We start from the raw sequence: 14,715 nt of genomic DNA, 5'->3' as shown, positions 1-14,715 counted from the left end.
CCTAGGGTTTAGGGTTATGGTTAGGGTTTTAACCCTAGGGTTTATAGCATAATGTCATTTGGTTAGGGTTAGGGTTATAACCCTAGGGTTTATAGCATAATGTATTTGGTTAGGGTTAGGGGTAGGGTTATAACCCTAGGGTTTAGGGTTAGGGGTAGTGTTATAACCCTAGGGTTTAGGGTTATGGTTAGGGTTTTAACCCTAGGGTTTATAGCATAATGTCATTTGGTTAGGGTTAGGGGTTAGGGTTATAACCCTAGGGTTTAGGGTTAGGGGTAGTGTTATAACCCTAGGGTTTAGGGTTATGGTTAGGGTTTTAACCCTAGGGTTTAGGGTTAGGGGTAGTGTTATAACCCTAGGGTTTAGGGGGTTTTAACCCTAGGGTTTAGGGTTATGGTTAGGGTTTTAACCCTAGGGTTTATAGGTTAATGTCATTTGGTTAGGGTTAGGGTTATGGTTAGGGTTTTAACCCTAGGGTTAGGGTTAGGGTTTTAACCCTAGGGTTTAGGGTTAGGGTTAGGGTTAGGGTTTTAACCCTAGGGTTTAGGGTTAGGGGTAGTGTTATAACCCTAGGGTTTAGGGTTATGGTTAGGGTTTTAACCCTAGGGTTTAGGGTTAGGGGTAGTGTTATAACCCTAGGGTTAGGGTTATGGTTAGGGTTTTAACCCTAGGGTTTATAGCATAATGTATTTGGTTAGGGTTAGGGGTAGTTTATAACCCTAGGGTTTAGGGTTAGGGTTAGGGTTTTAACCCTAGGGTTTTTAGGGGTAGTGTTATAACCCTAGGGTTTAGGGTTAGGGGTAGGGTTTTAACCCTAGGGTTTATAGCATAATGTCATTTGGTTAGGGTTAGGGTTATAACCCTAGGGTTTATAGCATAATGTATTTGGTTAGGGTTAGGGTTAGGGTTTTAACCCTAGGGTTTAGGGTTAGGGTTAGGGTTTTAACCCTAGGGTTTATAGCATAATGTCATTTGTGAATTTCGGTGAACGTAGTCTAACGGACCGACTTCATGCACTCCTTTCATCCTCAAATCAGGCACTGCCTAAACCTTAACCTTAACCCTTACCTTATCCACAACCCTAACCTAACCTTAACCATAACCCTTACCCTAACCTTAACCATAACCCTTACCCTAACCTTAACCATAACCCTTACCCTAACCTTAACCATAACCCTTACCCTAACCTTAACCATAACCCTTACCCTTACCCTAACCTTAACCCTTACCCTAACCTTAACCATAACCCTTACCTAACCTTAACCCTTACCCTAACCTTAACCATAACCCTTACCCTAACCTTAACCATAACCCTTACCCTAACCTTAACCATAACCCTTACCCTAACCTTAACCCTTACCCTAACCTTAACCATAACCCTTACCCTAACCTTAACCATAACCCTTACCCTAACCTTAACCCTTACCCTAACCTTAACCATAACCCTTACCCTAACCTTAACCCTTACCCTAACCTTAACCCGTACCCTAACCACAACCCTAACCTAACCTTAACCCTTACCTTAACTATTTGAAATGTCAACTTCAATTGGGTAGGGACTTCAGGGTAGCCTAGTGGTTAGAGTGTTGGACTAGTAACCGGAAGGTTGCAAGTTCAAATCCCCGAGCTGATAAGGTACAAATCTGTCGTTCTGCCCCTGAACCATAAAGGTTTAAAAAAAAAAAAAAAAAATTAATGGACGTCCCAAGGATACCAAATAGCATGGAATGCCAGTCCGAATGATTTCGCTGGTTGTATTTGGACAGAGCGATTAATTCTGTTATGACGAGGGGACACCAGTGTAGACTGGTCTACGCAACGGCAAAACACTCGATAGATAGAAAGAAAAGCGGATTATAATTCCTTGTTTTGAAACCAAGAGGGTGGATAATCCTGGATTACTTGGTGAACGCAAGTGTACATCTGGTAGAACAGGAGCGATGTCTGTCGCGGGGCTGAAAAAGCAGTTCCACAAAGCCACCCAGGTAGGTTTCTGTTACCGGTTCTGTGTCTCTATCGGTACCTCGATCGGGTTGACTATTTTTGTTTCGATGGTGATAGCTGATCAAAACAGCTACAGTGAATACAATGGCAGGTATTCTTGAATCATTGTGGACTTGTCAAGAAGGGAAAGGAGAGAGAATTGTGATTGAGATGTTAAAGACACAATATCGTTAGGCTACATTGTCTATGTATCTGTGGCTGGCTCCCACACCCATAGGCCTAACATACCATCACTAGCCTACATGGTTTGCCCGTTCCAAAGGATGCAATATAAATGTATCTTTGTAGAACATACACTGGGTGGACAAAACATTAAGAACACCTGCTCTTTCCGTGACATAGACTGACCAGGTGAATCCAGGTGAAAACTATGATCCCTTATTGATGTCACTTGTTAAATCCACTTCAGTCAGTGTAGAATGAAGGGGAGGAGACGGGATAAAGAAGGGTTTTTAAGCCTTGACACTATTGAGACATGGATTGTGTATGTGTGCCCAGTGGGAAGGTGGGGCAGAGCCTCACATTTTTTTGGGGGGGGGGGGATTGCCTGTTTTGCATGTTTTTTTGGCATTAATACGTGTCACATATCAGTTGCAAACAATGTAAAAAATAAAAATAAAAAGATTATTTGAGTTAATAAAGCTGCATACAATCAGGTTCTCTTTTTTTGCTTTCTTGATTAAAGCAGCTCCAAAATGCGGGTGTTTCAATCAGTGCTTTTCTGTGGTGGTGGGGCAGCCAGCAGAAAATACAGAGCGTAGGGGTTGGTAATGTTCTCTAGCTGCTCTGTGATTGGGTCAGTGTTCAGTCACTCATGGGGACACAACGTCACCGCCAAATCTAAGGTTAGAGCTTGGAAATTCAAGCCCCTTGGGTGCTGCCATAGTTACATTAGAAGTGCTCATTCAAGAAGGCTCAAGGTCATTGGCCACATATAAAATGACGTCAAATTACGTTATATCTACCGTAGCTTTGATTGGACTGATCGTGTCAACATCATACTTTCAAAATCTTAGCTAGTGTAACGGATGTGAAACGGCTAGCTAGTTAGCGGTGGTGTGCGCTAAATAGCGTTTCAATCGGTGACGTCACTTGCTCTGAGATCTTGAAGTAGTAGTTCCCCTTTGCTCTGCAAGAGCTGTGGCTTTTGTGGAGCGATGGGTAACGATGCTTCATGGGTGACTGTTGTTGATGTGTGCAGAGGGTTCTTGGTTCGAGCCTGGGTATGGGCGAGGGGACGGTCTAAAATTATACTGTTACACTAGCAGACATCATCATGAATCAAGTCGAAAATCTTCTGGCAATTTTTTTTAGTCCCTTGTCATATAAAAATAAATAATGAAGAGAAATTATAGACAAAACGTATCGGTGCTCATCGGCCATTGGACAAAAACATTACACAACAAGTTAGAAATCGCAAAATTCAACAATGGAAGGAATCAGTGACTAACTGCAAGCATTTCAAAACAACTACAAGCCTGCTATTCAATGGAATGGCTGTGTGGTCCCAAGTCTAGGTTCTCTTTTCCGAGCTTAAAATTATAAACATTCAGCATTGGCCATGCTGTCAATCCAGCATGATTTCTGCCACGGTCGAAACAACTGTTAACTCGGAAATCTGACTTCAATGAGTTCAAGACAACTGGGAACTCTGGGATAAAAAACGAGCTCCGACTTGGAAAATACTCGGAATTGCAAGTTGGGAACTTTGTGTTTTTTTCCAGAGTTCCCAGTTCTCTTGAAAGCACCATAAATCCAGAGAATGATAGACTGTTATGACAAAGTTTGCCTACGAAGGCACACAGCACCTCCTTCCTGTTCAATAGCCGATGTGAAACGGCTAGCTAGTTAGCGGTGGTGCGCCCTAGTGGCGTTTATATCGGTGACGTCACTCGCTCTGAGACCTTTCAAGTAGTGGATCCCCTTTGCTCTGCAAGGGCCGTCCGTGGCTTTTGTGGAGTGATGGGTAACGATGCTAAGAGGGTGACTTTTGATGTGTGCATAGCGTCCCTGGTTCCCGCCCAGGTCCGGTCGAGGGGACGAACGTAAAGTCTACACTGTTACATGAGCACAGCACAACAAGGTCCAAAAATGTATTTTATGCTGCTGCATAAATGATGTAATGTGCCAGGGAGATATGTATACAGTCGCTGAGAAAGTAATACTAAGTGTATGTTGTGTAGTAAGATGTTAGTAGTCCATGTGTCTCACCCTAATAATTTGGTCTATTTTCCCCTCATAGTTCCGCCTACTGCTCTGACTGGTGAACATGTAGCCTATAACCTGTTTTAGAGAAATGTCATCATCGAATATTGTAAGATCTTTCATTGCCTGCTTATATTCCCCCTTTATTTATCCTACGGTTCTGACTTGGTGTACAGGGAGAATACCGTAAGAACGGCCCATGTTCTGAATTATGTCTCTGTACATTTCAAAAGTGCTGAACAAATAGTTATATTGACTATGTCCGTCTTAGCTCGCTCGTCTTAATCGAAATTACCAGGTATTTATATATTGCCTCTTTATTTTATTTATGTTTATTTCACCTTTATATAACCATGACCCTAACCCTTTATTTAACCAGGTATTTATATATATAACCCTTTATTTAACCAGGTATTTATATATATAACCCTTTATTTAACCAGGTATTTATATATATAACCCTAACCCTTTATTTAACCAGGTATTTATATATATAACCCTTTATTTAACCAGGTATTTATATATATAACCCTTTATTTAACCAGGTATTTATATATATAACCCTAACCCTTTATTTAACCAGGTATTTATATATATAACCCTTTATTTAACCAGGTATTTATATATATAACCCTTTATTTAACCAGGTATTTATATATATAACCCTTTATTTAACCAGGTATTTATATATATAACCCTAACCCTTTATTTAACCAGGTATTTATATATATAACCCTTTATTTAACCAGGTATTTATATATATAACCCTAACCCTTTATTTAACCAGGTATTTATATATATAACCCTTTATTTAACCAGGTATTTATATATATAACCCTAACCCTTTATTTAACCAGGTATTTATATATATAACCCTAACCCTTTATTTAACCAGGTATTTATATATATAACCCTAACCCTTTATTTAACCAGGTATTTATATATATAACCCTTTATTTAACCAGGTATTTATATATATAACCCTTTATTTAACCAGGTATTTATATATATAACCCTTTATTTAACCAGGTATTTATATATATAACCCTAACCCTTTATTTAACCAGGTATTTATATAACCCTTTATTTAACCAGGTATTTATATATATAACCCTTTATTTAACCAGGTATTTATATATATAACCCTTTATTTAACCAGGTATTTATATATATAACACTAACCCTTTATTTAACCAGGTATTTATATATATAACCCTTTATTTAACCAGGTATTTATATATATAACCCTTTATTTAACCAGGTATTTATATATATATAACCCTTTATTTAACCAGGTATTTATATATATAACCCTTTATTTAACCAGGTATTTATATATATAACCCTAACCCTTTATTTAACCAGGTATTTATATATATAACCCTTTATTTAACCAGGTATTTATATATATAACCCTTTATTTAACCAGGTATTTATATATATAACCCTAACCCTTTATTTAACCAGGTATTTATATATATAACTCTAACCCTTTATTTAACCAGGTATTTATATATATAACTCTAACCCTTTATTTAACCAGGTATTTATATATATAACTCTAACCCTTTATTTAACCAGGTATTTATATATATAACTCTAACCCTTTATTTAACCAGGTATTTATATATATAACTCTAACCCTTTATTTAACCAGGTATTTATATATATAACTCTAACCCTTTATTTAACCAGGTATTTATATATATAACCCTTTATTTAACCAGGTATTTATATATATAACCCTAACCCTTTATTTAACCAGGTATTTATATATATAACCTAACCCTTTATTTAACCAGGTATTTATATATATAACCCTTTATTTAACCAGGTATTTATATATAACCCTTTATTTAACCAGGTATTTATATAACCCTTTATTTAACCAGGTATTTATATATATAACCCTTTATTTAACCAGGTATTTATATATATAACCCTTTATTTAACCAGGTATTTATATATATAACACTAACCCTTTATTTAACCAGGTATTTATATATATAACCCTTTATTTAACCAGGTATTTATATATATAACCCTTTATTTAACCAGGTATTTATATATATATAACCCTTTATTTAACCAGGTATTTATATATATAACCCTTTATTTAACCAGGTATTTATATATATAACCCTAACCCTTTATTTAACCAGGTATTTATATATATAACCCTTTATTTAACCAGGTATTTATATATATAACCCTTTATTTAACCAGGTATTTATATATATAACCCTAACCCTTTATTTAACCAGGTATTTATATATATAACCCTAACCCTTTATTTAACCAGGTATTTATATATATAACCCTAACCCTTTATTTAACCAGGTATTTATATATATAACTCTAACCCTTTATTTAACCAGGTATTTATATATATAACTCTAACCCTTTATTTAACCAGGTATTTATATATATAACTCTAACCCTTTATTTAACCAGGTATTTATATATATAACTCTAACCCTTTATTTAACCAGGTATTTATATATATAACCCTTTATTTAACCAGGTATTTATATATATAACCCTAACCCTTTATTTAACCAGGTATTTATATATATAACCCTAACCCTTTATTTAACCAGGTATTTATATATATAACCCTAACCCTTTATTTAACCAGGTATTTATATATATAACCCTTTATTTAACCAGGTATTTATATATATATAACTCTAACCCTTTATTTAACCAGGTATTTACATATATAACCCTTTATTTAACCAGGTATTTATATATATAACTCTAACCCTTTATTTAACCAGGTATTTATATATATATAACTCTAACCCTTTATTTAACCAGGTATTTATATATATAACCCTTTATTTAACCAGGTATTTATATATATAACTCTAACCCTTTATTTAACCAGGTATTTATATATATAACCCTTTATTTAACCAGGTATTTATATATATAACTCTAACCCTTTATTTAACCAGGTATTTATATATATAACTCTAACCCTTTATTTAACCAGGTATTTATATATATATAACTCTAACCCTTTATTTAACCAGGTATTTATATATATAACCCTTTATTTAACCAGGTAGGCTAGTTGAGAACAAGTTCTCATTTACAACTGCGACCTGACCAAGATGAAGCAAAGCAGTTCGACACATACAACAACAGTGGGGCAAAAAAGTATTTAGTCAGCCACCAATTGTGCAAGTTCTCCCACTTAAAAATATGAGAGAGGCCTGAAAGGGCATTGAAGATGAAACGTGGCTGGGTCTTTCAGCATGACAATGATCCCAAACACACCGTCCGGACAACGAAGGAGTGGACTCGTAAGAAGCATTTCAAGGTCCTGGAGTGGCCTAGCCAGTCTCCAGATCTCAACCCCATAGAAAATCTTTGGAGTGAGTTGAACGTCCGAGTTGCCCAGCAACAGCCCCAAAACATCACTTCCCTAGAGGAGATCTGCATGGAGGAATGGGCCAAAATACCAGCAACAGTGTGTGATAACCTTGTGAAGACTTACAGAAAATGTTTGACCTCTGTCATTGCCAACAAAGGGTATATAACAAAGTATCGAGATAAACTTTTGTTATTGACCAAATACTTATTTTCCACCATAAATTGCAAATAAATTTGCACAATTGGTGGCTGACTAAATACTTGTTTTGCCCCACAGTACACATGGAGTAAAACAAGCATACAGTCAATAATACAGTAGAAAAATAAGTCTATATACAATGTGTGCAAATGAGGTGAGATAAGGGAGGTAAAGGCAAAAAAAGGCCATGGTGGCGAAGTAAATACAATATAGCAAGTAAAACACTGGAATGGTTGATTTGCAGTGGAAGAATGTGCAGAGTAGAGATAAAAAGAATGGGGTGCAAAGGAGCAAAATAAATAAATACAGCAGGGGGAGAGGTAGTTGATTGGGATAAATAATAGATGGGCTATGTACAGCTGCAGTAATCTGTGAGCTGCTCTGACAGCTGGTGCTTAAACCACAGTGGGACAGGCCGTGGCAAAAAAGTATTTAGTCACCACAGTGAGACAGGCAAGTTCTCCTGACGGAACCACAGTGAGACAGGAGGCCTGTACGGAGCACCACAGTGAGACACTTGGCAAATATGACAGACCAAAGTGGGAAACGTGGCCAGAAAACCACAGTGAGACAGGATTTGGCCTGAATTTAGCACCACAGTGGGGAAAATAAGTATTTTATGTAGCACCACAGTGGGACAGGACGTGGCCTGACGGACCACCACAGTGGGACAGGACGTGGCCTGACGGAGCACCACAGTGGGACAGGACGTGGCCTGATGGAGCACCACAGTGGGACAGGACGTGGCCTGATGGAGCACCACAGTGGGACAGGACGTGGCCTGACGGAGCACCACAGTGAGACAGGACGTGGCCTGATGGAGCACCACAGTGAGACAGGACGTGGCCTGATGGAGCACCACAGTGGGACAGGACGTGGCCTGATGGAGCACCACAGTGAGACAGGACGTGGCCTGATGGAGCACCACAGTGGGACAGGACGTGGCCTGACGGAGCACCACAGTGAGACAGGACGTGGCCTGATGGAGCACCACAGTGAGACAGGACGTGGCCTGATGGAGCACCACAGTGAGACAGGACGTGGCCTGATGGAGCACCACAGTGAGACAGGACGTGGCCTGATGGAGCACCACAGTGGGACAGGACGTGGCCTGACGGAGCACCACAGTGAGACAGGACGTGGCCTGATGGAGCACCACAGTGAGACAGGACGTGGCCTGACGGAGCACCACAGTGAGACAGGACGTGGCCTGACGGAGCACCACAGTGGGACAGGACGTGGCCTGACGGAGCACCACAGTGAGACAGGACGTGGCCTGATGGAGCACCACAGTGGGCAGGACGTGGCCTGATGGAGCACCACAGTGGGACAGGACGTGGCCTGATGGAGCACCACAGTGGGACAGGACGTGGCCTGACGGAGCACCACAGTGGGATGGGACGTGGCCTGATGGAGCACCACAGTGAGACAGGACGTGGCCTGATGGAGCACCACAGTGAGACAGGACGTGGCCTGATGGAGCACCACAGTGAGACAGGACGTGGCCTGATGGAGCACCACAGTGGGACAGGCCGTGGCCTGATGGAGCACCACAGTGGGACAGGACGTGGCCTGATGGAGCACCACAGTGGGACAGGACGTGGCCTGATGGAGCACCACAGTGAGACAGGACGTGGCCTGATGGAGCACCACAGTGAGACAGGACGTGGCCTGATGGAGCACCACAGTGAGACAGGACGTGGCCTGATGGAGCACCACAGTGAGACAGGACGTGGCCTGATGGAGCACCACAGTGGGACAGGACGTGGCCTGATGGAGCACCACAGTGGGGCAGGCCGTGCCCTGATGGAGCACCACAGTGAGAAGGACGTGGCCTGATGGAGCACCACAGTGAGACAGGACGTGGCCTGATGGAGCACCACAGTGAGACAGGACGTGGCCTGATGGAGCACCACAGTGAGACAGGACGTGGCCTGATGGAGCACCACAGTGAGACAGGACGTGGCCTGATGGAGCACCACAGTGAGACAGGACGTGGCCTGATGGAGCACCACAGTGAGACAGGACGTGGCCTGATGGAGCACCACAGTGGGACAGGACGTGGCCTGATGGAGCACCACAGTGGGACAGGACGTGGCCTGATGGAGCACCACAGTGAGACAGGACGTGGCCTGATGGAGCACCACAGTGGGACAGGACGTGGCCTGATGGACCACCACAGTGAGACAGGACGTGGCCTGACGGAGCACCACAGTGGGACAGGACGTGGCCTGATGGAGCACCACAGTGGGAAGGACGTGGCCTGATGGAGCACCACAGTGAGACAGGACGTGGCCTGATGGAGCACCACAGTGAGACAGGACGTGGCCTGATGGAGCACCACAGTGGGACAGGACGTGGCCTGATGGAGCACCACAGTGAGACAGGACGTGGCCTGATGGAGCACCACAGTGAGACAGGACGTGGCCTGATGGAGCACCACAGTGGGGCAGGACGTGGCCTGATGGAGCACCACAGTGGGACAGGACGTGGCCTGATGGAACACCACAGTGGGACAGGACGTGGCCTGATGGAGCACCACAGTGGGACAGGACGTGGCCTGATGGAGCACCACAGTGAGACAGGACGTGGCCTGATGGAGCACCACAGTGAGACAGGACGTGGCCTGATGGAGCACCACAGTGAGACAGGACGTGGCCTGATGGAGCACCACAGTGGGACAGGACGTGGCCTGATGGACCACCACAGTGAGACAGGACGTGGCCTGATGGAGCACCACAGTGGGACAGGACGTGGCCTGATGGAGCACCACAGTGGGACGGGACGTGGCCTGATGGAGCACCACAGTGGGAAGGGACGTGGCCTGATGGAGCACCACAGTGGGAAGGGACGTGGCCTGATGGAGCACCACAGTGAGACAGGACGTGGCCTGATGGACCACCACAGTGAGACAGGACGTGGCCTGATGGAGCACCACAGTGAGGCAGGACGTGGCCTGATGGAGCACCACAGTGGGACAGGACGTGGCCTGATGGAGCACCACAGTGGGACAGGACGTGGCCTGATGGAGCACCACAGTGGGACAGGACGTGGCCTGATGGAGCACCACAGTGGGACAGGACGTGGCCTGATGGAGCACCACAGTGGGACAGGACGTGGCCTGATGGAGCACCACAGTGGGACAGGACGTGGCCTGATGGAGCACCACAGTGAGACAGGACGTGGCCTGATGGAGCACCACAGTGGGACAGGACGTGGCCTGATGGACCACCACAGTGAGACAGGACGTGGCCTGATGGAGCACGACAGAGGGACAGGACGTGGCCTGATGGAGCACCACAGTGGCACGGGACGTGGCCTAATGGAGCACCACAATGGGACGGGACGTGGCCTGATGGAGCACCACAGTGAGACAGGACGTGGCCTGATGGAGCACCACAGTGAGACAGGACGTGGCCTGATGGACCACCACAGTGGGACAGGACGTGGCCTGATGGAGCACCACAGTGGGGCAGGACGTGGCCTGATGGACCACCACAGTGGGACAGGACGTGGCCTGATGGAGCACCACAGTGGGACAGGACGTGGCCTGATGGAGCACCACAGTGGGACAGGACGTGGCCTGATGGAGCACCACAGTGGGACAGGACGTGGCCTGATGGAGCACCACAGTGGGACAGGACGTGGCCTGATGGAGCACCACAGTGGGACAGGACGTGGCCTGATGGAGCATATTAGCCCATCTGTAAATAGCCCATCTGTAAACAGCCCATCTGTAAATAGCCCACCCATCTACCTCATCCCCATATTTTTTTTATTTTTTTGCTCCTTTGCACCCCAGTATCTCTACTTGCACATTCATCTTCTGCATATCTACCATTCCAGTGTTTAATTGTTAAATTGTAATTATTTCACCACTATGGCCTATTTATTGTCTCACCTCATTTGCACTCACTGTATATCATCGTATATAGACTTATTTTTCTACTGTATTATTGACTGTATGTTTGTTTTACTCCATGTGTAACTCTGTGTCGTTGTTTGTGTCAAACTGCTTTGCTTTATCTTGGCCAGGTCGCAGTTGTAAATGAGAACTTGTTCTCAACTGGCCTACCTAGTTAAATAAAAAATATTGCTGTTGTGATGGCGTACTGTGGTTTTTCACCCAATAATTTGTTTTCTAATTCTTTGTGGGTCTGTGTAATCTGAGTGAAATATGTGTCTCTAATATGGGCAGGAGGTTAGGAAGTGCATCTCAGTTTCCACCTCATTTTGTGGGCAGTGAGCACATAGCCTGTCTTCTCCTGAGAGCCAGGTCTGCCTTTCTCAATAGTAAGGATATGCTAGTCTGTACATAGTCAAAGCTTTCCTTAAGTTTGGGTCAGTCACAGTGGTCAGGTATTCTGCCACTGTGTACTCTCTGTTAAGGGCCAGATAGCATTCTAGTTTGCTCTGTTTTTTTGTTAATTCTTTCCAATGTGTCAAGTAATTATCTTTTTGTTTTCTCATGATTTGATTGGGTCTAATTGTACTGTTGTCCTGGGGCTCTGTGGGGTCTGTTTGTGTTTGTGAACAGAGCCCCAGGACCAGCTTGCTTAGGGGACTCTTCTCCAGGTTCATCTCTCTGTAGGTGATGGCTTTGTTATGGAAGTTTTGGGAATCGCTTCCTTTTAGGTGGTTGTAGAATTGAATGTGTCTTTTCTGGATTTGAATAATTAGTGGGTATCGGCCTCATTCTGCTCTGCATATGTTATTTGGTGTTTTACGTTGTACTTCTCTCTCTCTCTCTCTCTCTCTGTCTCTCTCTGTCTGTCTGTCTGTCTGTCTGTCTCTTCTCTCTCTCTCTGTCTCTCTCTCTCTCTCTCTCTCTCTCTTTCTTCTCTCTCTCTCTCTCTCTCTCTCTCTCTCTCTCTCTCTCTCTCTCTCTTCTCTTTCCTTCTCTCTCTCTCTTTCTCTCTCTCTCTCTCTCTTTCCTTCTCTCTCTCTCTCTCTTTCTCTCTCTGTCTCTCTCTTTCCTTCTCTCTTTCCTTCTCTCTCTCTGTCTCTATATTTCCTTCTCTCTCTCTGTCTCTCTCTTTCCTTCTCTGTCTCTCTCTCTGTCTCTATCTTTCCTTCTCTCTCTGTGTCTCTATCTTTCCTTCTCTCTCTCTGTCTCTATCTTTCCTTCTCTCTCTGTGTCTCTATCTTTCCTTCTCTCTCTCTGTCTCTATCTTTCCTTCTCTCTCTCTCTGTCTATATTTCCTTCTCTCTCTGTCTTTCTCTTTCCTTCTCTCTTTCCTTCTCTCTTTACTTCTCTCCTTCTCTCTCTCTGTCTCTCTCTTTCCTTTTCTCTCTCTCTCCCTGTAGAAAGTCAGTGAGAAGGTTGGAGGAGCAGAAGGAACCAAACTTGATGATGACTTTCTTCAGATGGAAAAGGTCATCATTCTGTTATTCTGTACAGAGCAATACTGTGTGTTAGATTCACTCATTCCTAGTCTAAAAGAAGGTTGCTTTTAGATATTAACTTGTTTTTAGCATTACCTTGTTTTTAAAAAAGCATTACCTTGTTTTTAGCATTAACCTGTTTTTAGCATTACCTTGTTGCTGCATTACCTTGTTTTAGCATTACCTTGTATTAGCATTACCTTGTTTTTTAGCATTACCTTGTATTAGCATTACCTTGTTTTTAGCATTACCTTGTATTAGCATGACCTTGTTTTTAGCATTACCTTGTTTTTAGCATTACCTTGTTTTTAGCATTACCTTGTTTTAGCATTACCTTGTATTAGCATTACCTTGTTTTAGCATGACCTTGTATTAGCATTACCTTGTATTAGCATGACCTTGTTTTTAGCATTACCTTGTATTAGCATTACCTTGTTTTTAGCATTGACTTGTTTTAGCATTACCTTGTGTTAGCATTACCTTGTTTTAGCATTACCTTGTTTTTAGCATTACCTTGTTTTAACATGACCTTGTTTTTAGCATTACCTTGTATTAGCATTACCTTGTTTTTAGCATTGACTTGTTTTTAGCATTGCCTTGTTTTAGCATTACCTTGTATTAGCATTAACTTGTTTTTAGCATTAACTTGTTTTTAGCATTACCTTGTTTTTAGCATTACCTTGTTTTTAGCATTACCTTGTGTTAGCATTAACTTGTTTTTAGCATTACCTTGTATTAGCATTACCTTGTTTTTAGCATTAACTTGTTTTTAGCATTACCTTGTTTTTAGCATTACCTTGTTTTTAGCATTACCTTGTTTTAGCATTGCCTTGTTTTTAGCATTACCTTGTTTTTAGCATGCACTTGTTTTTAACATTACCTTGTTTTTTTTTAGCATTATCTTGTTTTTAGCATTACCTTTTTTAGCATTACCTTGTTTTTAGCATTACCTTGTTTTAGCATTACCTTGTTTTTAGCATTACCTTGTTTTAGCATTACCTTGTTTTTAGCATTACCTTGTTTTTAGCATTACCTTGTTTTAGCATTACCTTGTTTTAGCGTTACCTTGTTTTTGCATTGCCTTGTTTTTTTGCATTGCCTTGTTTTTTTTAGCATCACCTTGTTTTTATCATTACCTTGGTTTTTTAAAGCATTGCCTTGTTTTTAGCATTAACTTACCAAGCAATACCTTGTTGTTGTTTTTAGCATCACCTTGTTTTTAGAGGCATTACCTTGTTTTTAGCATTAACTTGTTTTTAGCATTGCCTTGTTTTTAGCATTGCCTTGTTTTTAGCATTACCTTGTTTTTAGCATTAACTTGTTTTTAGCATCACCTTGTTTTTATCATTACCTTGGTTTTTAAAGCATTGCCTTGTTTTTAGCATTAACTTGTTTTTAGCATCACCTTGTTTTTAGCATTACCTTGTTTTAGCGTTACCTTGTTTTTGCATTGCCTTGTTTTTTTGCATTGCCTTGTTTTTTTAGCATCACCTTGTTTTTATCATTACCTTGGTTTTTTAAAGCATTGCCTTGTTTTTAGC

At 41.9% G+C, this 14,715-nt stretch overlaps 1 pseudogene; it reads left to right on the top strand.

Moving 5' to 3' along the window:
* The first annotated feature begins 1,646 nt into the window (after window positions 1-1,646).
* The window catches only part of LOC127906912 (endophilin-A1-like), a 32,522-nt pseudogene continuing 19,453 nt past the window's right edge, over window positions 1,647-14,715 (top strand).

The sequence above is a fragment of the Oncorhynchus keta genome, chromosome 13 (assembly GCF_023373465.1).
Source record: "Oncorhynchus keta strain PuntledgeMale-10-30-2019 chromosome 13, Oket_V2, whole genome shotgun sequence".
Lineage (NCBI taxonomy): Eukaryota > Metazoa > Chordata > Actinopteri > Salmoniformes > Salmonidae > Oncorhynchus > Oncorhynchus keta.
The sequence above is the reverse complement of the archived record's forward strand: the minus strand, read 5'-3'. Positions and strand labels throughout refer to the sequence as shown.